The following is a 26,618-nucleotide window of genomic DNA, read 5'->3' on the forward strand; positions in this document are numbered from 1 at the left end:
TTTTAAACGCCTGCAGGAGCTGTAGTGACCCTTGTCTCATTTCTGATGTTGATTATCTATGTCTTCTTTTTATCTTTGTCAGTCTTGCTAGATGTTTATCAATTTTATTGATGTCATTAAAGAATCAATTTTTGTTTCATTGATTTTCTCCTATTGTTTTCCTTTTTTAAATTTCAGTGATTTCCACTCCAACCTTGAACATTTCCTTCTGCTTTACTTTGGGTATAATTTTGTCCTGCTCTTCCTAGTTTCTTGAAGTAGGAAGTTAGATTTTTAAATCTGATACATTTCTTCTTTTCAATAATTTTTTTTTTTAATTTTTGGGTGAGGGAGTAATTAGGTTTATTTATTTATTACTTTTTTGGAGGAGGTCCTGGGGATTGAACCCAGGACCTCATGCATGCTAAGCATGCACTCTACCACTTGAGCTATACACTCCACCCATTTGAGACATTTCTTCTTTTCTAATGTAGTAAGCATTTAATGTTATACATTTCCCTCTTAGCTCTGCTTTAGCTGCACCCCACATATTTTGATGTTATATTTTAATTTTCATTTAAGTTCTATGTTTTTTTTTTTTTTATTTCCTTTGAGATTCTCTCTTTGACTCATGAATTGTTTAGAAGTGTGCTGCTTAATTTCTAAGTGTTTGGAGATTTTCCTGTTGTCTTTCTGCTCACTGAATTTTAATAACTGTCTCTGACAATATTTTATCTCCATGAGAACAGACTTTTTCCCTTTATTCTACCATTATATCACTAATGCTGAAAACAGGACAGTAGTTTGTGCTCAAAAAATAAGGATGAGTGAATGATGGAAATACTTAACTTAAAAATCAATAAAGGGAAAACTGAAAGTTAAAAAGAGGGAGGGAGGCATCAGAACACTGACGGTAATGATCACTGGGTGGGGAAATAAGGCTGTATTTTATTTCTTTTTTTATCTTTCATATTTTTCAAATTCTCTGAAATAAGCATATACTACTTTTATAATCAGGTAAAGGAATTATAAAAGTGGAAGTTACACTTTCTGATCACCTTCACTCCCTCCCTGCAGGTCATATCAGAATTTGAATTGCTGAAAAAGCTGAAGATGAGAGGCAGGGCCACAGAAAGACTGGGAAGAAGATTCCAGACATGAACTGACCCAAACTTTCAGGAATACAGGTAAGGGCCCTGGTAGCCACTCACTTTTTTAAGTTTCTGAGATTGCTGCTATGATAATTTATCATGAAGACCATGCCCATTTTGAGTCATAAAGGTCAATTTCATCCTTCTTTTCTCACCCTACAGAGGCCCCTAGTGACCTTGTGAATTAATATTCATACCAAAAGATCTGGTTTGCCTTTGGAAGTAAACCATCCATCTAAGTCCAGCCTTCAAAATTCCTTTGATGGTTTATTTTGAGGAAGCAGTATTGGCATTTGTTTTCAGGGTTCATGGTACGCAAAAGATTACAAAAAGTAAGAGGGAGCAGAGCGTAGACACTATCTTTTTAAAATATAATTATCTTTTACACCTTTAGTCATAGTCTGTTCATGTTTTTTCAAGGCAATTTCTTCAGGAAACTGAGTAGACAAGACAATTTGATGGTGACCCCTGATGGCTAAGGTCACTCAGAGAGTTCTTAGGTATGGACAGTTTCTGAAGATAACTGAATATGCTTTTCTACTTTTGAAAACAATGCTGAGAACTTGGTTTGAATTTTTAAAATATTTTCATTCAACAAAGAGATTGCATAGAGGCTGGAAATTTTTTTCACCCTTTTCCACTTTTGAGGTGAAGTGACGTATGTCCACGAGTCTTGCTTTGGCTAATGAAATGTGTGCAAAAGTGACTTTGGGCAAAAACCTCAGGCCAGGGTGTAATTCACTACACTCTCTTCCTTCTTCTGTTGTGGTTGTGGATATGTGTGTTAAAATGAAGCCATTCAGGGTCCCAGAGTCACTGTGGCAGACAGAGCACCCCATGATGACCTGCAATGGACAGGTGGCGTGAACAGAAAGCATTCATTGTGTAACGTGGCTAAGGTCTGATGGTTGTTACTGCAAAAAAACAGCCTATACTCACTAATGAGCATGTGCGGGCACACTCACGCACACACTTACTGAGTACCTATGTGTGCAAGGGAGGGACCCAGGGCTGTGGGGGTGGGGAATTCAAGGTAAAATGCAATCTCTGTCCCCAAAGAGTTTACAAGCTGGTTTGGCAGAGAAGATATCAGACAGTGCAGAATAATAATGACCCAGGAGTGCGTAGTTCAAGAGCAAAATGAAAACAACTAGATGTTTGTGTAGCTGGAGCCAGAGAAGGACTTGGCCAGGTGGGGCCCGGGCGATGTAAGAAAGGCTCCTGCATCCTCCTCTCGGCCCCTCTGCATTCGCCCTCCACCCTTCTCCCCACGGCGAGTTTGGGCTCATCATGGCAAATCCTTCAGTGTTCAGACTTTCCCCTGTTTTCACATTTGAACAACTTTATGGGTTTCGGGAAATCCCTTGTAGCTCTTACATATCCCCATGTATTGTATCCATGTTGTGAAATTTTGACTGTCAGCTACATGTTGGTGCGACACAAGCAAAGGATTACTGTAACTGAGTTATTTTTAAAGTTAAAATGTATTTTTATGTGCCTTTGAATTTTTATTGCCGAGTCCGTATTTTATAGATACTGCATCAGATATGGTCATTTGACTTTTTCCATTGGGGTTCCATTGTAAGCTGTGTAGGTCTATGTTTGGAAAAGTTTATTCCTACTTGGCTTTTTTTTTTTTTTTTAAGTCTATTATACTTTCCACAGCAGCCAACAATGCATTGTGAAGTGTAAAGACACAGGTTACTCCCAATGCTTTTGCAGAGACTGCGGGCTACACCACATAATGTTATTTGGAAATACGGGTATTTTTTGTACAGTGCATAGTCGCATTACACAGGTATTGCATACAACTCAATAAAAAGTAAATGTTAAAATTAAAAAAAAAAACAAAAACCTGTCTGCACTACGTTAGTAGGCTCCTCTCTCTCTGGCTCCTGATCAGGTTGGGTCAACAGGGGGATGGGGCGAGGACTTAGTAGATGACTGGAGGCAGAGGGAGGGTGAAGCTGGAATATCGATTCCTCTGGCTGCCTTCTCGCAGCTTCTCGCAGCTCTCACAGGCTGGCTGCACCCCTGGGCTGGAGGTCTCAGCTCCTGTCAAAATGACCCTCCCTACTTGACTGTCTCCTTCCAGATTCCCACAATGCCCTCTTCCCTCACCCCGCCCCCGCTTAGGCTCAGGGGTGGTAAGAGTCCCATAATCAGTGATTAAGCTCAGTATCCTCATTATCCCCTTTGGTTTCCTGATATCCTGCCCACACCTTTGTAAACAGTCTTTCTTTTTTTTTTTTTTTTTTTTTTTAAAAAAAAGAAGACCTTAAATTATCCTATTCGGAGCTTGCCATCTGTTTCCTGATAGACCCTGAACCAAATGATCCCGCTTTGGGGAGCCAGCCAGGGAACTGAAGTGACCGTGCTTTGTCTAATTATAGAGTCAGTTGGTAAAAGAAGCAGGACGCTTTTAAATGATCAGTTCTTCATTAAGAAATGAATTTGTACATTACTCTGCTTCCCCCACCCAAACTGGAAGATTCTGCTCCAAAATAGAAACGGGTTGGAGTCAAAGCATTGGCCTCTTTGCACTTATGATGAGCGAGTGGGCCCCTCACAGCCTTTGTCTCACAAAGCGCTTTGCAAATGCTGGGGCCACAGGAGCCAACCAGGATGCCCTGTCACCTCCAAGGAGCTTCCCCATCCCCCCTTGGCTGGCAGAGTGGACACAGAATTCCAGCCACTGTTTTCAACTTGAACCTGAGGGCAAAAGCCTAACTTCTAGCTGCTCAAGGAAAATTCTAGACCTTTCTTTTGGGTTCCCACATATAGCATAGAGGTGCTTGGGAAAGAAACACCATCTCTTTGCCATGACCTTACCCACCGGGAGTTGTCCTGTGTCCTGCCCTGGGATTCTTGTTTCAAATTCATTGAGTTTATTCATTTGTTAGTTGGTTTTTCACATGGGGAGTCAAAGGAGCCTTTGCAAGAGTTGGACTTGGGAGAGTTCTGGGCTCTGTTCTCTATTCCCCCACCCCCATCAGCCCCTGCTCCTTATCTGTACCCCACTCTGGAAGGTGCAGCCAGGAGGAGGCTGGTACCTGGAGCCCCGGCATTTCCCAAAGCAGCTGGAATGAGCAGATGTTGACTGCAGCTGCTGGGGCTGGACCCGGAGGGCAGGTCCGCTCGGGCATGCTAGGATATAAAGCTAGAGGAATGCAGGCAGTAGTTTGGAAGATTTAGGAGTTCTTAGGCTATCACCGGATTCTACTGTGTTGTCATTGACATACGTTTGTATTCTCTCCTGAGCAGGTAAGAGGTGGGGAGAACAAAGGGAGTGCGTTCCCGCCTTGCCAGGTCTGCACAGCTGGGCAGATGAGGAGAGATGCAGAGGAGGGGGTCGGGGATTGTCTGGGAGTCTGAGCATCCTGTTTCTCCTTGTGCGCCGGAGGGTGCATGCCGGGGCCTGTGGCAGTACTGCCGGGATGTAACTCACAGTAGCACAGCTTGTGCTAACAACTCCCTTGAATTAAAAACACGCTTTTCAAGGAAACAAATACCGATTCAATCAGCAAACAGCAGAGATCTCTCATTATAATCGTAAAGAAAGGCAGGGCTGTCGAGCAGCATAAGAGCTTCTGGAAAGGAGAGAGGAAATACTCTGGAAGGAAGGAGCAGGAACAGAGCCCGTGCCCCAGCCACCCTCATCTTTTTGGTCAGATACTGGGAGCACCTTCTGGAGCAGGGGAGAACCAGCAGCTCCTAAATGCCAGCTGCTCTTCCGGAGGTGACCAGACTCTAGCTTCTCCATGGAAGTTGCCCTAAAGCAGGGCTCTCATGCTCTACTGTGCACAAATGGCCCCTGCGGATCTTGTTGAAATGCAGGTTGTGATTCTGTAGGTCTGGCCTGAGAGTCTGCACTTCTAACAAGCTCCTAGCTGAGGGTGATTTGGCTGGTCCACGGAACACACTGAGAATAAGTAACGAGGCGTGGGAGGGTGCTGCCGGCTCAGTACCACTTCCCTTCCCTCCAGACTATAAGAAAACAGAAGCAAGTGTAAGTACCCAATTCAGCAGCCTGGGAAGTTGGATGAAATGACCCAAGCCTTGGCCTGGTGACCTAGCAGCTGCCCCAGGAGCTCCTTCTCCAAACTCCCCTGCGCTAGCTCCCAAGAGTGAGTGACGTGCAGGGGTTGGTTGGGGTCAGCTGTCCCCAGGAAAAGAGACCGGTCACCTGGCACAAGTGCGCGGGGCAGCTTACCTTTGTGACTTGACCCCGGTCCTGGACAGATGGGCCACAGAACTTGACTGGCCGCTCACTGACACTCACTCATTCATTTCTTCACCACTTAGTGAGCTTCTAGTACCCCAGACACGGGGGTCCAGAGAGGAAGGAGCAGATGTGTCCTCCTGAAGCTTACTGGACTGCCAGCCCCTGGGAATGGACCCATTTCTCAAGGACATGTGGCTGATGGATAAGAAAACTGATGTTTATTTAGGATAATATTTGTACTAGTGATGATGGGAGCTTACACGTCTTTAAAGGCCTGGGATGTACTCACTGTTGTGCTGAGCACTTTGCATGGACCATCTCATTAATCCTCACAGCAGCCTGTGGGGCAGCTACTGTTATTAAATCCACTCCAAAGATGAGGAAACTGAAGCTCAGAGAGGTTAGGTAACCTTCCAGAGGACACCAGCGAGTGAGGAGAGGAACTGAGATTCATGCCCAGGCAGGCTGACCCCAGTCTAGGCTCTGAGCCTCCATCCCCACAGGCTGGGTCTGCACTTCCGCTCATGGGCACGTGCCCTGCCCGTGGGGAGAGCTGCGAAGCCAAACCACAGTCAGTGGCTAAGTGAGTATGGAATCTGATGGTGGGCAGTGGGGCATCGGATGAGGTGGGTGATATTAATCACAGAAGCATCCCACTCTAAAACTTGATGTTACGAGTACCTATCCCCGTAACTGGACACACCTTCAGCACAGGCCAGGCACTCGAGTTCCTGGCCCAGAGTCCCCTTCTTTCCCCTGGGGAAAGCCAAGAACACACTGCTTGGCTCTGCTAAGTCTTGCTCCTCTCTTCCCTGGGTTCCCCTAGCTTTGCACACGGACACGCACCCTGGTGATGACCACATTCTCTTTTGGATATGTTAATCTTGTGAACCAGATGAAACAAAGTCTTTGCTCATCTCTTCTCTGAACTATTATATTTGTTTTAGAGTTTAACCCTCAGAAGACTGCCTTATTTCTCAGAATCCAGGTTCCACCAGGGCCTCTCACTGCAGCCCAGAATTTCTTTCCACCTTTGAAGCCCCCAGGTGATTCTGTATGGCCACCTCTCTTGACACCCAGGTAGCAGATATGAGGAGCCTTAAATGGTCTGGAGTCTCCATGGTTTCTTTTTTTTTTTTTGAATGCACTCTCAGAGGGAGGTTGGATAACTTTGCGCCCAGTTTTCATTCATCTCAGAAGCTGCTGTTTGGCTTTTGTGCAGGAGAATCTCTCCTGGTCAACTTCCATGTAACCTGCAGTGCTTAACCTCAGCTCTCCATCCCTGCAGAAATCTCCATCCACCACATGCTGGGCCCACGCTGCTAGCAAGCCTTCTGCGGGCATTCCTGTTGGATTTTTAATGTATCATCTAACCACCAATCCTAATACCATCAGATAAGAGAGGTTCTGCTGCATTGTGCTTGTTTTAAAAAAAAATTGCAAATGCTACCCACCTGGAGTTAAGTCCAGCCTTAGGAAGACAGAATAATCACCCAAGGAGGCCAGGCATGCCTGCAGCCACTAAGATCCTCAGACGCTATGTGCTGTAGGAGCACCAAAGAGGGGATTATATGAGCTTGTGTGGGTGCAGAAGTCTTCCTTGAGGTGAGATTCCTGGTGGACCTTTGTTATGGGTTGAGTGATGTCCTCCTGCCAATTTCATACGCTGAAGTCGTCAAAGTGTCTACCGTCTAAGAATATAATCCCAGTCAGCAGTCAGCTGAGTGCTTCCAGAGGCTTCTCATGCTTTGTTTTGTTTGTAATCCTCACCTCCCCTCCTGCTTGGAGCTCCTCTCATTCCCATTTTACAGACAAGAAGACTGAGGCTTCATGAATGTGGCCAAAGTCTGAATAGTTACCATTCAGTGTCCCAAGTGCTCTCACTAGAGCCTGCCACGCTGCCTTGGGAGCTGGGGACTGGCTTTTCAAAGCAGTGCAGGCTGGGGGAAGGACAGAACGGTAGCTGAGCTGCTTCTTGAAGGACTCAGCAGGCAAAGCAGAAGGGACAGGAGTTCCTGAAGCAGGAACACATGTGCAGAAGCACCTGGGTGTAAAAGAGTACAGTTAGGGGCGTGCATCCTTTGTTTAATTCTGGAGTTTAAGAGGCTTTCAAGGTCATGATGGGAGATGCAGCTGTGGAGAGAGACAGGGGCAAGATTATAAAGACCTTTGAACGGCACCCTAAAAAGCACAACTTCTGGAAGCAATAGGGAGCCGTGGAAGGTTGTTAAGCAGGGGAGAGAGTATCTGACAGATCACAGAGCAGTAGAAGTGAGCCATATTGTCAGTGCCCTGGGTGATGGGGGTGAAGAGCCTGGATGGGGTGAGCTGAGAAGTTTCCTGGAGGCAGGGCCCTCTGTTGGAAAGGAGGAGCCTGCTGGGCCCAAAGCCCCAGTGAAGGCAGCATGCTGAGAAGGAAAGGCAGTCTGTCATGAACAGAGAACATCATACCCGGAACATTTTAGCCTCAGTCCAAGTTTTCCCTGCACCCACTTCAGCACGGGGAACTGAAAAAGAAACAGCTAAGAAAGTGTCTAGTTTATTAAAACAGCTGAGTTCCTGTCTCTCTCAGGCTTTCTAGCCAGGACTTTCCTGCTATTTTCAGATGTTCCAGAATTCTCTGTTCAGGCATTCCCCACACCCCTCTGAAGAGTGAGCCTGTTTCCTGCCTCTCTGGCCATGGCCAACCCCACTCAGCTTCCTTTCCGACCTCAAGGCCAGTTTCTGATGGGAGTCTGAGGGACCCCAGGTGTCGGAGTCCCCTCTTCTCCCTGGGTCTTGATTCCACAGAGAGTCACTTAGAACTCGGTATTATTCTTCCCTTGAAGAAAAGAAAGCCTAGATTCTTTCTTTGGCTGGGTTTTTCACCATGACTAGTTTTCATTAGCTTTTCAAGTGGAAAATAAATTCCCCTAAGTGGAAAGTCGCCACTTGTGTGCAGAGAGTCATTGTTCATTTAATATTTTTTGTGCTGAATGACCCAAGCCCCAGCCTGCTGCTCTGGCCAGGGCCCTGAAGGAGTCTGTTTGAGAAACCTTCCTGTCCGGCACTGTCTAAAGAGCTGGTGGCCTCTTGTTAAAACTTTGGGGTTGATGAAACCTGGGGAACATAAGCAGTGTGCTCTCCACTGCCCAGCTGTGGAGCGCGGAGCCCCTGCTCAGCCTTTTCCTTCCAGTCCAAGTCTCAGTTCATCTAGTAGAGAAGCTTCTCAAAGGTTCCTCTGCCTCCCAGCCTTCCTCACCCTGGAGCTAAAAAGTGAGGAAAAGAGAAGACTAAACCAGGAAAGGAATCCAGCTGATCAAACTCCAAGGCAAGCTGCCTATGGAGCCAGAGGGGGCCCACCTGGGCACAGTTCTGCTTCTCAGGGGCTGAGCCCACGAGGCTCTGGGCTCCCAGGCCAGCCCCAGGGCCCTGAGTGGCAGGTGAAGATACAGATAAGAAGAGGAGAGACAGGCAAGAATTAGAGACTGAGAAACAAGGTGGGGAGACTGAAACGGAGAGAGAGGTAGAGCCCAGAGAGACAGGAAGTGGAGAGAAATGGCCAGCAGGGGCCCACGTTGCTCGGGATTCCTTTGCCAGTTGGATTCCCCGTCCGAGGGGATGAGGAAAATTTAAGTCTCTACCAGGAAAATTCAAGCCTGGAGATAATTTGAGCTTTCCTGGGACTCTGCCAACCATCTCCAGGGTTTTGTCAAATTTTCCACCTACTTCCCTTGCATGTGGATACTCCACCTCCATCTTAGAAACCCCATCCTCAAGACTGGCTTTTTTCAACTCTTGGTTATTCAGCAGGGTTTGTAGATGGAGATGCATGGGATAAGGTGTTTGTAGGGACTGGCTGGAGCTGTACCCCTTCTCCCTCACCCCTACTCACCTACCCACATACACTCTTGTGCAGAAGGCACAAGATGCTGGGGGGTGGCGAGGGGTGGGGGATGCTTAGGGAATCAGGTATTGCGTTGTCCTGCTTTGACCCACAGTGAAGTACTAGGTATCCACAGAGCCCCAGGACACATTCCCCACTGCTCAGAATGACAGCACCTCATCAGAGTAATTCAGGAATTTTTCCTACTTTATTGTGCAAATATAGAACCCAATCACACAATACACAATATATGGGTGTGTATATATATATATATATATATATATATATATATATATATATATATATATTTTAAGTTCACAGTCTTCTCTCTCCTAATCCCACCTTTTCGAGGACTACTATTTTGATATGTACATTGATATTTTTTATTGCTTATAAAAACACATTGATCTGGCTTTTTATCCCCAGACAAAATGGGGACACACAATATTCCTAAATTTGCTGTTAAAAAAAAATTGCCAATATTTGCTGGGAATTGTTACAGCTCATGAGATATGGAGCAGACTCATTCTTTTTTAACAGCTGTGTTGCATTCCACTGTGTGGATGTCCCATTGTCCCCTCTGTCCTTTCAGGCTGCCATAACAAAACTATCACAGGCTGGCTGGCTTGTAAACAATGGAAATTTATTGCTCCCAGTCCTGGAGGCTGGGAGGTCCAAGATCAAGGCGCTGGCAGGTTCAGTGACTGAGCCTGCTTCCTGCTTCACAGATGGCCTTCCTCCCGTGGTGTCCTCACATGGCAGGAGGGTGAGGGAGCTCTCTGGGGTTTCTTTTAGGAGAGCACTAATCCTGTTCATGAGGGCTCCACCCCCATGACCTGATCACCTCCCCAAAGCCCCACTTTGAATTATCATCACATTGAGGGTTAGTTTTCAAAATTTGGGGACACAAACATTCAGTCTAATGATTTTAAAAACCAGTCTCCTAGGGAGTAGGGGGTATAGCTCAGTGGTAGAGAGCATGCTTAGCGTGCACAAGGTCCTGGGTCCAATCCCCAGTGCCTCCATTAAAAAAGCAAAATAAGAAAGGAAAAAACTAAATTCAATAAATAATAGAAAACCCAGTCTCCTGTTGATGGACATTCAAGTTGCTTTTATGTTGGGTTTAGTTGTTGAGTGAACCTGAGTTTTGACCCGTGTTAAATGGTTAAAAAATGCGTAAGTATTACAATAACCATGGTACTTCACCTTGAAGGGAAAAACAAGAAATACACAGAACAGAGGTTCTCAAATTTTTTGCTCTCAAGGCCCCTTTACACTCTTAAGGTGTTTTGAAGAACCCCAAAGGGCTCGTTTATGTGGTTTATCTCTATTGATATTTCCCATATTCAAAATTGAAACTGAGAACTATTTAGCAAACAAGAACCCAGAAGTCCTAGTCCATCAGGATAGTGACGTCATCACATGTCACGCAGCCTCTGGAAAACCCCACCACACACGTGAGAGATTGAAAGGGAAAAAGGCAAATAACATCGTGATATTCTCTTGTGAACATAGTTTTGATCTTGTGGGTCTCCTGAAGGCATCCAGGGGACTCCCGAACATCCCCAGAACACACGCTGAGAACGGCTGATCTAGTCTATAACTGAGGCAGGGTTTCTAGACGGCTTGTGCAGAGGATGGAAAGAGAGAAGGAGGTGAGGTCATGTGAATGGGAAGTCAAGTACAGTGGGGAAAGGCGGATGGATGCAGTGAGAACAGCGGAGGGACCCCGCCATGCCCGCCATGCCCGCCATGCCCGCCTGACCCGGGACAGTGGCCTCGCCGCTCAGCAACACGCAGCTGCTCCCAGATGTGCCTCCCGACCCGTCCCCCGGGCCCTGCAGCAGCGAGGCCGAGGCTCTGCTGGTTATTCCCGGCTCGGAAGCAGGAAGGAGCAGTTGTTTAAAAGCGACTTTGCTGCTGGCCAAGCCGAGGACAGCGAAGCCTGGCCCCGCAATGCTCCCGCAGATCCAACGTGAGTGGCAGCCAGTTTAATAAGGCTTATTTAAAAACAAAAACAAATCAGCTTACTCTCCGTGTGTAATGAGTTGTGTTAGCCTTAATCCCCCGTGGTCAGTCAGCACCCGGCGGCTGTGCCGGCTGTCGCCGTCCCCGCAGACCGCCTTCGTGAAGGTTACGTCCCTTTCCCAGTGACGAGGAGCAGAAGTCCAGTAATGCATTCAGTGCGGTGAAGACTTAATCCCAAATATCATTTTTCCTCATCTGAGGAAAGTTAACCCGCTGAAGATTCAATTCAACAAACACTGTCTTCGAATTGAGGTCATCCTTTACTTAATTGTAACATTGCCGCTTCTCGCATGAGTTCTGACCGACTCCCAGGTCAAGGCTTCCTGATGGGTTTTATTCATCAGGTTTTCTGGTCCCCTCCCGGAAAGCGGAGCCAGGATGGAGCGGGGATTGACAGTGTGCTCCCACGGATGCCAGGCCGAGCTCCCAGAACACACAGGCATTTATGGGTCAGGAGGGGGTGGTTACAGTCATGGGGTGTCAAATGACTCACCCCTTTGGGAATGCTAGGAGACTGGAGGGGCCTTCTATGCAGGGGGGCTCCTAGGCCATGTGGGAGAAATGACAGGAGGGCTATGGAGCCTGAAAGGAGGCCCCTGCACACCAGACTAGGGCACTGTGGCAGTCAAAGCTCTTGCCATGGCCACAGGCAGCCTCTGGAAGGGGATTACCAGAAAATTAGGAGAAAAGCAGGCAGCCACCTGTTAAAGAGAAAAACCAAAGGCCCCAAATGGCGTCACCTGTACTAAAATCCATGCCACCCGACCTGATTTACTACCTGACCTAACTGTAGTTTTGACCTTCCCCAGGAAGGTAATGGTAATTGGCCAGTCTGGAATTTTCTGGTCGGCATCAATGAGGTAATCTGTGGTGGGGGAAGGGCATGCGTGCCTTCCCCCACCTAGGAATGAAGAGATAATCTGCATGATAGACCTTCATTCTTCCCCCAAAAGAAGGTGAACTGGTCTGAAACAAACCTTTCTTTTCTTTTGCTAGTAGCTTCTTTGCCCCACCCTCCTCCTGCCTTTAAGAACCTTCCATTTGGCACAATCCCTCCCAGTGAGCACCCTTCTTACTCAGTGAGATGCCGCAGAATTCCTGAATCACTGAGTAAAGCCAATCAGATCTTCACATTTACTCAGTTGAATTTTGTTTTTTAGCCCACTTAAAGCAAGGCCCAGGGGGAGGTGGCCACTCTGAGGAGAGCAGGTGCCCGGCCTGCAGGGAGAGCTGATGTTTTGGAACAGGGTGGGCAGGAGGCTGTTTCCCGTCTGAGGGTTCTTTAGCCTTCTGGCCCCCTCCAGGCTCTGCCATTACATCCATAAACCCCGTGGTTACAGCAACTCTGTCTCCTCTCAACACAACCGACAATTCACCAATCCACTGGCCCCTCTGCTCCCAACTGCTGCAGCAACACATCCCAGGCCAGCCTTGGGCCTCTTTTTATCCCAGAGGAAAATAGCCAAGTCTGCCCTTTGGGTCCAGAACAAGATCTGAATTTTAATTCTGAACTTAATTCCATACGGGTTGAGCCAGGAGCCATTTGGAGATGGATTAGCAGCCGCGCGGCTAAGCCCAGTCCCTGGGCAAGGCTCCCTGTGACTCATCTAGTGCTTTCAGAATGACCCCTCTGGGCCAGTTCACCATCTTTTCAGGGTGATTCTGCCCACCCAGGAGCAGGACTCAACAACGTGATGGGGAGGCATCCAGAGGGGGAGGACACAACAGAAATAAGAGGTCTAATACCAGTGACCACAGGTTCCTGGGGTGGAGGTTTTCCTTCTCATGGCCCCTGATGGACACCAACGCATGCCAAAACTAGGAGAACGAAAGGAAGTCTGAGGAATGGGGGCTGGTATTAGTTAGGGTTCTCCAGAAAAACAGAACCAACAGGAGATAGACATGGATAGTCTGAAGGTCTGAGAACCAGGAGAGCTGATGCTGTCAGTTCCAGTCCAAAAACCAGCAGAGTCAAGACCCAAGAAGAGCTGGTGTGTCAGTTCATGTCCAAAGGCTGGCTGTTCCAGCTCAACAGCCAGGCAAAAGGAATGCTGTCTTACTTACAGAAGGGCCAACCTTTTTGTTCTGTTCATGCCATCAACTGCTTAGATGAGGCTCACCCTCAGTAAGGAGGGCAATCATCTTTAATTAATTTGAGACATTTCTTCTTTTGTAATATAAGCATTTGACTTTTAAAAACAGTGTTTCCCTGTAAGCATTGTCTTAGCTACACCTAACTGTCTTGCAGGTGTCCCAGCCTGAGGCCAGAGCAAGTGCAAAGCCAGGTGTGTCACAGTGACCACAGAAGTAAAGCAGGACCCTGAGGAGGACCCCTGGGAGGGGCTCAAGGTAAGAGGATATGTGAAATATGTACAGTTTGGGCCATAATTAATTAATATATAAATCCAAAATAGGCCATTACCTTCTATCTCTAACTAAACAAAATTACTTATGGGGACATTTCATCTTAGGAATAAACATTGTAGCACAAATCATTTATTCAGTCCCTCTGATAATTATCAGCTCATTTGCGGAGTGATTTTTTTCCTTTGTCTGGCTGCCACTAGGTAGGAGGCCCCTGTCTGAGCTATAGTTGACTGTGGGGACTGCATCAAATTTTCCCAAGGCCATCCCTATCAGAGCGATAGTCTCTAGGTCCCTGGCACCTGGTGTTCCTTTGCAGCCAGTGAAGTGTGGCCCAGTGACCACACATCATGGCTAGGAACGCACACACCTACCGTGTGGTCTGGAGTCAGAGAGTCTCTGAGACAGTGGCTGCCTGCCTTGCCACCTGCTCCATTGTGCCCACCAACACTGGCTGCTCTGGGGCAGCGGGCAGGCAGCGCACTTACCCACGCTGTCCCCATCCACTGAGTGCCAGCGAGGGCTGCCAGCATCCTCTCCAGCATCTGGCCACCTGGTAACCTCTGGGCTTGATGGTTTGTAGTGAATGCATGCTTTTTTACCATCTGGCATGAGAGGATTTCAATATTTTAATCACAGTGACGATTTCCCAGTGTGCCCCCACCAAATAACAACCCTGAGTTGGAAGGACCTGGGGGCATGAGGAAGCAGGTGGATTTAGTAGGGGACCAGCTAGGAGGGGTTTCCCTGCTGGCTAGACAGGAGCAGCAGAAGGAGGCAGCCTGGGAATCTAGGATGAAGGCCCCCAGTGTCACTGTGGAGATGGGGCATGAGCTGGAAAGAGAAGCTAGAAGTACAGGTTCTGCTGTGAACATCTTCTGAACTCTGAGCACTTAACCACCCGATGGTAAGAATCAAGTGTGCGGTGCTGGGCATATATACATATAATGTCCCATGCTCACACCATGCCAGCCCCACGGGAGGCATTCCCCTAGTGGTTTTCTTTAAATTTCCCCCTGCATCTCTCTAAAGAACATCATTATCTCGAATTTCACATGAGGGTAGTAAAGCTCAGAGAGTTTGAATTTACTTATTCATTCATCCCACAGATGAACATACGAAGTACTGTACCAAAGCACTGGGTAAGAACTGACCCAAACAGACATGGGCCCTGACGTCCCGGAGCTTACAGTCTGGTGAGCAAGGCCACGTTAAAGAAATGAGCCCACAAGTAAATATACAAATACACATCACCATAAAATACATTAAAAAGATGGGGGGCCAAGGGCAGTGTGAGAGTAAATGACATGGGGACCTATATAGACAGACCACTCAGGGAGAACTTCAGTCTGCAGGAGCCTGCACTTACCAGCCAGGGAGTGGCCGACCAGGATTCTAACCCACAGCCTTGTTCTTCCCACCAGTTCCCCATCACTAAGCAAATGTGAAGGGACCAGCTGATCGATTTCCCTTTTGAGAGTCAGTCTACATGTTGTGGACGTATCTTAGACCGCTGTGGCCCAGATTCTCCTTCTACCTTCCCACCGTCCATCCTCCTCCCTCAGTGTATGAGGTTGGGATAAGTCAGCCATGGGAGGCTGGTGAGGGGACCCTTTAAAAAGTGTTGAACAGTAGCAGTAAAGATGCTTTGAGGCCCATTCCTGACTCTGCTACTTACCAAGGATAAGTCACAGACACTTGGCTTTCCCCAGCCTCTAAGGGGTCATGGCAATGATCATGGTAGCGTTTTCCTGAGCACCTACCACGTGTCAGGAGCTGAATAGCTGCTTGTAATGAGCATTGTCCTCTGTGGTTGACTGAATTATCAACCCTGATTCTTCACTCCTCCCTGCACTCATGCTCTTGCCATGGACCAGTTGTGGGCAGACTGTGCTTCCTGATCCTTCTCACAGGGCTCAGCCACGTGACTTACTTTAGACAATGGGATATTAGTAGATAAGATGCAAGCAGGGACTTGAAATGTGCTTGAGCAGTCTTTTCTTGTGTCTCTGCCATTGCTGGGAGAAGAGATTCCCCCAGGCAGATGTTGCCATTCAGCTTGGGCCCTCAGTGATTCATGGAATAGACTGGGGTCAGCCTATGAACTTGAAACAGGGCTGCCCAGCCATCAACTGGCCCTAGCCGACCCTAAGAAACATTAGAAATAAATATTTTATTGTTGGATGTCCCTGAGATGTGGTGGTTGATTATTACACAGCAGTAGCTAGCTGATACAGTATTTCACAACTCTCTGAGGTAAGTATTATTCTCTACCACTTTACAGATGGAGAACTGGAATCGAGGTTTATGCTTTGGCCTGTGTCATAAAATTAGCACGTGGCAGAGTTGGGATTTAAATCTAGGACTTTCTGGGGCTGAACTCCAAAACATAGGTATTGGCATTGCTTCAGTAAAACCTTTGCATTAATGCTGATCCTATAATGATGTAAATTTGGTTGTGATGTAATTGACAGCTGGTCCCTAGAGCCTGAAGCTGCCCAGTTACACGAGCTCATCCCAGTTGTTTTATAAACTTACCAGTGATGCCACCCCATTTCATGTGTGTGAATTTTCAGTTGCTATTTAACGGCATTGCAGCAGGTCGTCTTGTATTATAATTAGCTAGAGATCAAGAGAAATTTTTAGAATAAAACTTTAGTGTCTGGAAAAGAGAGAAAGAGGAATGAAGGAGAGGGATTGTGTTGAAGAAGATAAAAATCCCAGCGAGGAAAAGAAAGGAAAAATGATGACTCTTATTCATTCCAGGGGGCTGGAGTGGAGCTGTCGCTCCAGCCAAGAGATCAGTGAGGAGGCTCTTGTGGTTACCATCAGGCACATGACAACGGTGACTTGATCCAGGGTGAAAGGGTTAAGGGAGCCCCTGGAGAAGGAAAGCGTGCGATGCGACCAAGTGCCCTGAAGCCCCGCTGCGAGGGAACTGGGCAGGTAAACCAACTTAAGCTCAAGGACGTCCTCCAGAGTCTTTCTCCCCATCCAAAGTTACGAGCCACAGAACACGACTCTGGGTCAGAGCCAGTTTCCAGTTAACTGAACACCTCATGCCTTTTCCAGCCTGGGGAGGGGGTCCCCAGAGGAGCTGGAGGAGGGGTCACCAGCAGGGTCCTGTGTCCTTAACAGCAGGAGGGCAGCTCCGCAGTCAGACCTCCTCACTCTCCCCACGTCCCCCCACGTCCCCGCTCCATATGGGCCCACTGCAGCCTCCAGTGGAGGAAGGACTGCAGACCTCAGTCAAGGCTAGAGAGATTCTAGAGCGGCGTCTGGTTTTGCTGGAGGCCATGTTGGGGGTGGAGAATGACGTGTAGGGATCCAGGGTTGAACTGCTTTGGGTCAGAGATGACTCTTCCATCTTCAGCATGTGAACTGAAAACCAGGAGGGGGTTGATCTGTCTGCCAAAGGATGCACCAAACCTCCAGGCTCAGCTCTGAAGGAAGGCCTGGGGACAGGGATCAGAAGCCCTTGGCCTGTGTTGGGCTGTCTCTAGTGGCAGCAGGCATCTTCTTCCTGCTGCCGTAAAGCTCATTTCCGCGGACTTGGGGAAAATAAAGGACAACCATGTGGGTCACCGAAATACACCACAACCACAGCTTTGCTGCCTCCAGTGTTGTCAGACTGGGTCCAGAGGCCAGTTCTGCCAGGAGTGGGGTATGCCTTTCCCCGCTTAAGCACCTGGGTCATGGCTTTGCTAAGTGTTTGTTTCTGAGCCCACTGACTTAAGCAGTGACTAAGCTTGGAAGTCATAAAAACCGGTACTAAACCTGTCAGTGAGGCTGTCAGCTGGGCCAGCATGCAGACCCTGGGTCTTCTGCAGCGAGGCAAGGCCTCTTGCTTCCAGCTCCTCCAAGTGCCCCAGGCAGGCCCTGTCTGATGTGCACGGAAATCCACAGGCTCCCAAGGTCCTTTCTGTTGGGCCAGAAGGTCCAGCTGGGATCCACCTCCGATGCAGAGCAGGACTGAGCCTGGGTAGAAAGATGGGCCAAGGTCAGTGTGACCACGTGCCCTGGGCTTGGTCATCCGCTGAAGCCCTTTCTGAAACTATGGGCAAGGAGCCCTGGGATCTGATGGAGGGGGCTGTCTCCCTGGGGATTTCCAACTCAGCTCATTGCAACCTTCTGCTTCCTGTGCATGGTTTTCCCACACGGTGGCCCTGAAACCTACGGTCTGAAGAGCTTGACCTCAGCTCAGCCATGTGACTTGGGCAGGAAACATCCTCTAAGCCTCAATTTTTTTCAGCTATAAATGGGAATAATAGTATCACCTACCCTGCCTGCCCCACGGGCATCTGGAAAGGCTCAAGTGGAATAATATATTCAGAGGATTTGAAAAAGGGCAAAGTGCCACATAACCATGAAGAATAGCAAGTCTTGAATTCAACCCACAGCCCTTTACCAAGTGCCGTCTTCATGCCAGATGATGCCTGGGCCCCAGAGATGCAGAGATGAGGGAGAGGGATACAGTTCCTGCTCCCGTGGGCTCAGCACTCTGCTGGGTGCTTAGAAGAGACAAAAATGCACCCTAACAGTAGTGCTAACAACAACAGTGATAATAGCTCATTCCCTGAGCACTTACTGTGACCCAGACTTGAGCTAAATACTTCATATGCTTGTAACCCTTGAACAGTTACGCAAGGAGGGCATTGCTATTTCCACTTTGCCGAGGAGGAGACTGAGGCTCGGTGGGGTGCAGTCATTTGCCCAAGAGATTTCAAAATCGCTCCTTACCAGGTGTGTGTCTTCTTTCCTGGACTTATCTAATGTGCACGTGTTTTACATAGTTTCCTTTTACAACCTTTAGCGGCAGAACTAAAGAGCTTGGTGCTTTAGTGCATCAGTTTATAAAGAGACGTGTGCAGAAGTTCTCTGTAGAGCGCAGGTCTGGAAGCATCTCACCTGTCCTTCTGCTCAGACTGAAGCCATCTCCCAGACAGGTGAGCAGCCTCTCTGTCCAGCTGGCCCATGGGTGATGATCCCAGCAGGCCCTGGCCCAACCTCCTGCTTTATTTGAAAACAAAAAGACTGGCCCAAGCCAGGCCTCCTTTTCCTGCTGTGGAACCCTGGGCACGTTCTCTCACTGAGCTAGTGTTCTCTGTGACACCTGCCTTGAGGTGCTTTCACGGAGATGGCAGAGAAGATGCTGATACAGAGCCCAGGGGTCCTAGGAAGCCTTCACCCCTGGCTCTTCCCCTCTCCTCGACCCGCCCTCCTTCCTGCCTTCTCTCTTCCATGTTGGTTCCCAGGCCGTCAAGGAAGAGGCTGCCCTCAGCCTTCCCAGCAGGCCAGTCTCCTGCCCTGGAAGCTCCTCCCACTTGCTCGAGGGCTCTGCCCAGCAGAGATTGGCGTTTTTTTTAATTTATTAGGGTGGAAGGATTGTGGTGACTGGCTTTACACTCAGGAAGGTGAGGAGACTCCTCCGTAACACAAGATGACTCAGGATGTGGCTCTAAACAGATGTCTGAGCCAAACATCATCCATTCAGTCAGTGAGCCCTTCATGGGCTCCTGGTGGTCTGAAGGCTCAGGGAACATGGAGATAAACCCTTCCCCGGAGGGCTCGCAAGGCCGGAGGAAACATGCTCACATCCCTGCCATGAAGGGAGCCAAAGGTGACGCTGGAGATTCCTGCAGGGAAGAGAAGAGATCAGGCCCTGCTTCCTGGATGTAAGAATTAAAGAGTGAATTTGGAGGGAACCAGGCAGAGGGAGAAGGAAGAGCAATGGCAGGGAGGCATTCAGGGAACCACCAGGGATTCAGCGTTGGGGAGCAGAGGGGACACCCCTGGTGCTCACTGGGCAGCACAGAGGAGCAGGCAGAGGGGCACCCACTGGGGAGGAGGTGGGGCAGATCCTGGAGGACTCTAAGCCAGGGGGAGCCCAGGACTCAGGGACACAGCATGACCAGATTCATGCAGCGTGGACGAGGGGAGAGGCTAGAGGCCTTGAAGCTTGAGAGCCGCCGTTAGGACAGGTCTGCCATGGAAGGTCATTGTGTTCAGCTGCCTGTTTCCATTTCACTTGCTCCAGGATAAGGATTTGCTTATCGAGGGGTAGGGTTCAATGAATATTCCTCCCAGTATTTCATGAGAACCTTACAGGATCGTGTGCACACACACACATAGCCAGTGCCAAGACTGCCAATAGCAACCCCAGAATCCATCCTTGGAGCCTCCTTAGGGTGGGCGTTCTATGCTGCCTTCTTCTCAGGACAGGATGGCTCCCCCAGCTGGAGGACTGGGCCTATTGCTGACACCACCTCCAGGCGACTCAACAGTCATCACCACATTAATTTTCGGAGTTGTTTCTTTGATTCTTTTCTTCCCCCTGAGCCAACTTTAAAACAAGCATTTTCCATTTTCCCAAATCACTGTGACTCCAAAGAAAATGATAAGAAAGCTAATATGTAAGCTTCTTGCTCCTGGAGAAATTGAAAACTTTGACTATTTTTCCTTTGTTTCTGCTGTATCTAATTCAATTGTTCTTAAGCTTGGGAGTATATAGGAAATCTCTCATGGTGTCTGTTAAAATACCAATCCTTGGGTCTCACCTGGAGATGTTCTAGTCCCACAGGTCTGGAGTGGAGCCCAGGAGTCTGCATTTTAAGTTGCCCTGGTGGTCAGTGACCCCACTGAGAAAACTGAAGTTTAGCCTCCCCATGATTCACAAAAGTATTGAGCTGAAGGAGCCTTTCCTGCCCCCGCCCCCTCATTGTCTTCTTTCCTTGTGTGACCTCAGCTCATGATTGCATCATTGGAGGCATCTGACGAGCCAGGAAAGAAGGAATTTCCTAACTGGACAGTAACTCTGCCAGAATCCCAGCCTCCATGTATAGGGAGACATGAAGGGGCGAGGCAGATGTTGTTGGCTGCCTCCTCAACGGTCATCCCCCTTCTCTGGTCCACCCTTCCATGTTCTTTCTTGCTAAATAGAACCCCAGTCCTGTTCAGAAATCAGGTGACACGTGTTTCACAGCAGGCTGGTCCCCCAGCCCCAGGAAGGAATCTTGATTGGTTTAAATGAGGGGTTTTCAATTCTGGCTGTACATTCAAGTATCTGGAGGGATTTTAAAGATACCTATGAATGGATCCCAACTGAGATCAGTTAAAGCAGGGTCTAAAGGACTGGGATCTGGGCATAGATATGCTTTGTTTTGTTTTGTTTTTAACTCTGCAGGTGATTCTAATGTCCAGCCATGGTTGAGAACCAAACCAATCAACATAGTAATTTCATTCTCTTTGCCAGTGATTGACTTAAGAATGGACACATGGCATTTTTATGGCATAAGAGGAGACATAAATGGAAGTCTGATCCAAATTCTTCAAAAGGGGCATGAGAAAAAGTTATGTCTTCTTCTGGCCTTTGGACATTGTTGTGTGAGAGTGATGGCCATGTTGTGACCATGAGGGACAAACTTGCAAAGATCAATATGCTGAAGATGGCAAAGCAAAAGCATGGCAAGAACCTTGGTCTGGCATTTGCTATTGAAGCCTCACATTTGACATTGAACTGCTAAGTTATGCAACCCTGGAGCCACCTCATCTCTGGACTTCTGGTTATATGAGATAGTAAATGTTCCTTGTTAGTTAAATCACTGGCTAGGTCTTTTTGTTATGGCTATTTTTGTTTTGTTTTGTTGTTGATTCACCAGCAAAAAGCATCTTAGGTGATACAAGAAGACAAGAAATTCTAATGAGGGTACCTGTTGGTTCCAGTTGCCCTTATAATGATTCCTATAATGAATAACCACACTTCCCTTCCACAGCACCTAAATGAATCTAGCTCCCTTAGGACTCCTGAGACACGGAACACCATAGAAATTAAGCCCATGGGCTCTGACACTGCCATCATCCTGCCTGAGTTTAGACATGTACTCCATCGTTAACCAGCTGCGTGACTCCTGGTAGTTATTTAAGCCCTCTAAGCCTCAGTTTACTCATCTGTATTTTGGGGATAATTTTTACCTGTTTCCCAAATTTGAGGATTTAACATGTAGATGTCACAATATAATCTGTGCAGAAATCCATTTAACAACATTCTTGGTGCCTACTACTCAGTATTAAGTCAGACACAGGGAGTCTGAATTTACTAGAACATTCCCAACTCTTCAGTTAAGATAATTTAGTAGTAAAATTAAATGTCTTCCTATGATCACAATTGTAAAAGTCAAGAGAAGGCCTTTGCCAGGCTCACTCTCAATTCCTGTTTCAAGCAATGAGGTCTCCACGACTCTTCCGGGGAATGGGGTGAGCGTAGATTTTTATATCCTCTGACAAAGCAGACACGAGATCAGATGTCCCGTTGTATGGTTACCAGGCACAGCACAGACAGACATGTCACCGCAGGCTCTTCTTGCTGCTGCCGCCACGAACCCTCAGAGGCTCAGGGTGCCAGTTCCCTGACTCATGATTCATCAGGCTCGAGATATCCCACAAAGATGCCAGTCTATCCGTGTGTTTCTGCGATGTTTAGCACCATGATACTCAGGAGTACTTGAAAGAGAATCACATCTGTGGGAGAAAACAGCCCCCTGGGTTCTGGGGCTTCTCCTGGTGAGGTGTGGCCAAAAGTGAGGACCAATCAAGGCAAGAAGTTGGTTTGCCTCTTCTGGAATGTTCTGATCACAGGGATGAGCCTGGTTTACAAGTTCAAGGAGTTCCTATGGCCACCCCTTCAACAGCAGCAACCCTCTCCCCAGCCACTGCAGCCAATGGTATCCATGGGCAGTATCCAGACAGAGGACACCAGGGGCTCAAGACGTCTGCCTGGTTTCCCGTGGGTTCCAGCCTTTCACTTGGCTTTGCCAGTAGTCACATGCTTTCCCTGCTGTTCAGCATGGCTAGCTCTGAGGGGTAGGATTAGATCAGAGGATGCAGGAAGGTCCATATTTTACTTTAACCACATCTGGTTGAATTTGTTGCAGTGAAAATGTGGGGTTTTAATTACACTGTTTTTCACTGCCTTAAAACAAAGATGGGGGTTGGTGGAGAGCAGAGGGGTAGGGTGGATGGATGGGGTCAAGACACCCTTCCATGACTTGTCTGCAGTGAGAGCTTCCTGTTGACACAACCCAGGTGGGGTCTGGGCAGCGTAGGTGAGGGAGCAGTGCCTAGCCCCACCTTCTTCTTCCTTTCTTGCTTCCAAACACTGGGTTTGGTACCCACAGGCTGAACTCACCCTGGCCCCTTCAAGTCTTATTCTGTCCATGAGGCTTATTCAGAGGCCGTTCTCAGACCCTACCACCAAAGCTGATCTGGAACCAGAGCCAGGGTGAAGCCCCAAACTACCACTGTTTGATTATTTTTCCACACGTCTCATGGTCTTCCTTTGACACTATTTCTACTTTTTAAAAGATTTAATATGCTATACTTAGATATACCCTCCAAATATAAAATATAACATAATTAACACCTGTATGCCCACCACTCAGCTTGGGAAACTTTTTACCAATAGAGTTGAATCTAATCACACTCTCTCCATTCCTTCCTCGAAATCACCTGAATTTGGTGCCCATCCTATATATCAGTTGGGATTAAGTTTGGCTACAAACCCAAAACAGTCGTTTAAAGCAAGATAGAATTTTATTCACCTTTATAAAAAGAGATCTTGAGAAAAACAGTTCAGGGCTGCTGTGGGAACTCCATGATACTCAAGAACCAGCTGTCCTGTGTGCCACCATCTATGGCACAATTTCCACTTCCTGGACTCAGATAGCTGCAAAGATCCAGCCATTTCATCTACTTTCAAGCCAGCAAGAAGGAGAAGGGAAGAAAAGAAGGTGACTTCTTAAAAACTGCATGCTATGGTTACCTCACATCCCGTTGCCCAGAACTTAGTCACAAGGCCATACCCAGTTGAAGAGAAGCTGGAAGATGTAGTTTTATTCTAGCTGGCCCTGTGCCCAGTTAAAAATCAGGAGTCTCCTAAGAAGGAAAGGGAGAGTGAAATTGGGAGACACCTAGTGGTCTCTGCCATGTCACAGTCTTAACCAGAGGGCTAATTTAGACCTTGGAATGTTGAAGATGCCTTTTTTTAAAATAAATTTTTTGAAAACTCTATACATTTAGTATCTTTCAATAAAAAGCATGCAAAAAAATAAAGCTCAATGAATTTTCACAAATGGATCAAGATATAAAATGTTATCAAAAGCCCAGAAAGCTCCCCTTAAAACAGAAAAGAATTCAGTTAGAAAGTAAAATCTCAGGTTAGTAGCTAGCTCATTCCATGTTGGCTCATGAGCATTTGGTTTGCATTACTCCTTGGTCTTACACAAGCATAATCCCGCTCTCTCTTCTGTAAGTCTTTCTCCTGATGAACAAACTGAAACTGAAGTAGAGCTTCCTTTAAGGGAAATCCTGGCCGACCAAGGGCTATGTCCATGGATTGGGCTCTAAGCTACATTAGATACAGATGACATTATTGTGCATCTACGATGTGCCAGCGACCGTATCGAGTGAAGATGCCACTTTTGATGCTGTCCCCACTGCTGGATCTGCCACTGTTGTGATATCACCTGAACCAGAAGTCCCTTGAACCGGCTCTGCCTTAGGCTTCTCATCTGCAGAATGGGGTTAATGTTGTTGTGATGGTTAAAAGAGAAGAATGTTGCCCAGCCGGTCTGTAAATATGAAACTCGACTTAAAGACATTGTGCCGTTCCCCTGGGGAGACCAGGTTTCTGAGTTCTACCTGGATCATTACTTCCCAGGAAACAGCTCCATTTCTGATGGAGCCTCCTGGCTCCCATGAAAGTGGGAGCCCCCCCACCTCCCTCACAGCGCGATGGCAGAGCGAGCACTGAAGACACATCTGCTTGAGAGAGCCGAGGGCTTGTTGTTTTTCCCTTCTCAACTGGATCTGAGTGCTGACCCCTCTGCTGCGCACGGCCGCAGCCCTCCCCTCTTCTGGAACTCTCAGGCTGTCTACGGGTTTGACTTTTGTGCCGCCTTCACCGTCTGTCTCTTTCATACTGTGCCAGCCCACATAGGCTTAGCTCTTTTAATCTTGCTTCATCAATCATTTCTGTAAGTCAAGTCCTTGAAAATGTTTCCCCTGAACTCCCTCCAAACCATATCTAAAACACTTACCTTCTGGTAAACGCATCGTAGCCAGTTCAGCCTGCCACCGCTGCTGTCATTACCGGGAGAAAGACGATGTGGAAACTGCAGAGGAGCAGAAAAGGCAGGCCTTGGCACTCTGTGCAGAGAGCTTTGTGTCCCTCGTTTTTTATAAAGAAGCTGAAACAGTGCTGAAAAGCCTCGGATGTAATTTACGTTTTGGTCTTTACTATAGAGATATAATGTGGTGGTTAAGGGTTTGTCCCCTAGCATGAGTGCCTCTTAAATATCCTGGCTTCATCATTTGTTTGCTATGAGCTCTTGGCCAGGTCACTTCTTGGAGCCTCAACTTCCTCAGCTATAAAATGGGAATCGTGAGTGTTCACCTTCTGGGCAGTTATGAGAATTAAATGAGATAATGCATGCAAAGTTCTCCACATGGTACTTGGCACTTGATAAGTGCTCAATAAATGTAAGCTGTTGTGGGGGTTTTTCCGTGGCCTACCTAATATCCATTCTCACGTTGTAATGATTAGCAGGATCCTGGTTCTGTGCTGGGTGCTAATACACCTAGGTTTAAAAAACAGCAATGCTAATGTTTTCTGGCTTCCCTTGCACCCAGAAGTAGTCATGTGACACAGATCTTGCCAAAGTGACATCATCTGGAAACCCTGGTAGTGCACCCAGGAAAGCTTTTTCAAGGGAGCAGACTGAGTTGGCATGTGCCTGTCTGCCCCTTTCCCCTTCCTCCTTTTTCTCATTTAGAATGTGAATGTGATGTCTGGAGCTTCAGCAGCCATTTTCTGACCATGAGCCAAATTTAAGGATGGCAGCCATATGCTGAGAATAGTGGAATACAAAAATAAGAGGAGCCTAGGCCTCTTCTCCGATGATGCTGTGGAGATGGCTGTACTAGCCCTGCAGTGCCTGCCTTCAGACTTCTTGTTACCAAAGAATTGAATGAATGAATAACCCGCTTAAACTGCTTCAACCTGTATTTGTGAGGTCTCCGCTACTAGCAACCACAGCACAGTTCCTAGCTGTTGTAAGCATTAGGCTTCTTCTGATGAGGAACAACTCCAATTAGAACTGGATGGGAGCCTGAAGTGGTTTTCAAACTGTGTGCCACGGAAGCTGGGGGATTCCATGGAGCCCTCATCTCAGACTGGAGATTGGGAGTGGGGGAGTATGAGAGCGTGTCGCCTCTCCCTACCCCATCTTTTTTTCCAGCTTTGTTTTAAGGTATTGTAGAGGGAGAGGTGGCCCAGTTAGCGCTTGTTTAAAGAACAGATTGTAGGATGAAAAAAAGGTTTGGAAACCAATGTTCTTTTCCAACCCCCTCATTTTACAGATGAGTGATCTGAAGCCCCAGAAGTGAGGTCCCTTGCCCAGTCAAGCTCAGCCAGGCATAGCCAAGAGGAGAACCCAAGTTTTCTTCTCTTTCCGGGGGCTCTGCCAAGTGCTGGAATCTGCCACACACAAAAAGCAGATCCAAAGAGTTTACAATCGCTGATGAAACCCCAGCCAACTGAGCCCTGATCCAGTGCCCACTGGGGGGGTGGGGGGAATGGACAGCCCTCTCCAGTTAGAATTAATGAGGGGTGCGATGCCCTTTCAAGGCTCTAGGCAGCCAATCTGCCCTCCTGCTGGGAGAGAGTTGGACCTGTTTCCTCTTCTCTCTAAGTAATTCAATAATAGTTTGTTTATTTTTTAAAAAGCACACACATACTAGATGCAAGGGAGGCGAATGGATGGCGTGAAACCCTCAGTTCATGGGGTTCTTTATCCCCATTCCTGTAGTTCTTCTTTTCAAAATGCTGGCTGAATCAATTCAAGATCAATGGCTGCTAAGTTGCAGCTGTAAACACCGCCTCACTCAAGGTCGATTAGAGAACAGCCCGGGGTTCTGTGGCAGGAAGTTAACTGTGGAGGGGACGGCAGGG

At 47.6% G+C, this 26,618-nt stretch overlaps 1 long non-coding RNA gene across 1 annotated transcript in view; it reads left to right on the forward strand.

The window, feature by feature from the left end:
• Window positions 1–25,449, forward strand: part of LOC106729429 — a 76,691-nt gene extending 51,242 nt beyond the window's left edge. Inside the window, exons 5-8 of the long non-coding RNA XR_001365837.2 lie at window positions 1,057–1,166; window positions 13,497–13,597; window positions 16,379–16,558; window positions 20,796–25,449. This is a non-coding gene — a long non-coding RNA (uncharacterized LOC106729429). The remainder of the gene's footprint in view (window positions 1–1,056; window positions 1,167–13,496; window positions 13,598–16,378; window positions 16,559–20,795) is intronic.
• Window positions 25,450–26,618: the final 1,169 nt, after the last annotated feature.

Source organism: Camelus ferus, chromosome 11 (genome assembly GCF_009834535.1).
Source record: "Camelus ferus isolate YT-003-E chromosome 11, BCGSAC_Cfer_1.0, whole genome shotgun sequence".
Taxonomy (NCBI): domain Eukaryota; kingdom Metazoa; phylum Chordata; class Mammalia; order Artiodactyla; family Camelidae; genus Camelus; species Camelus ferus.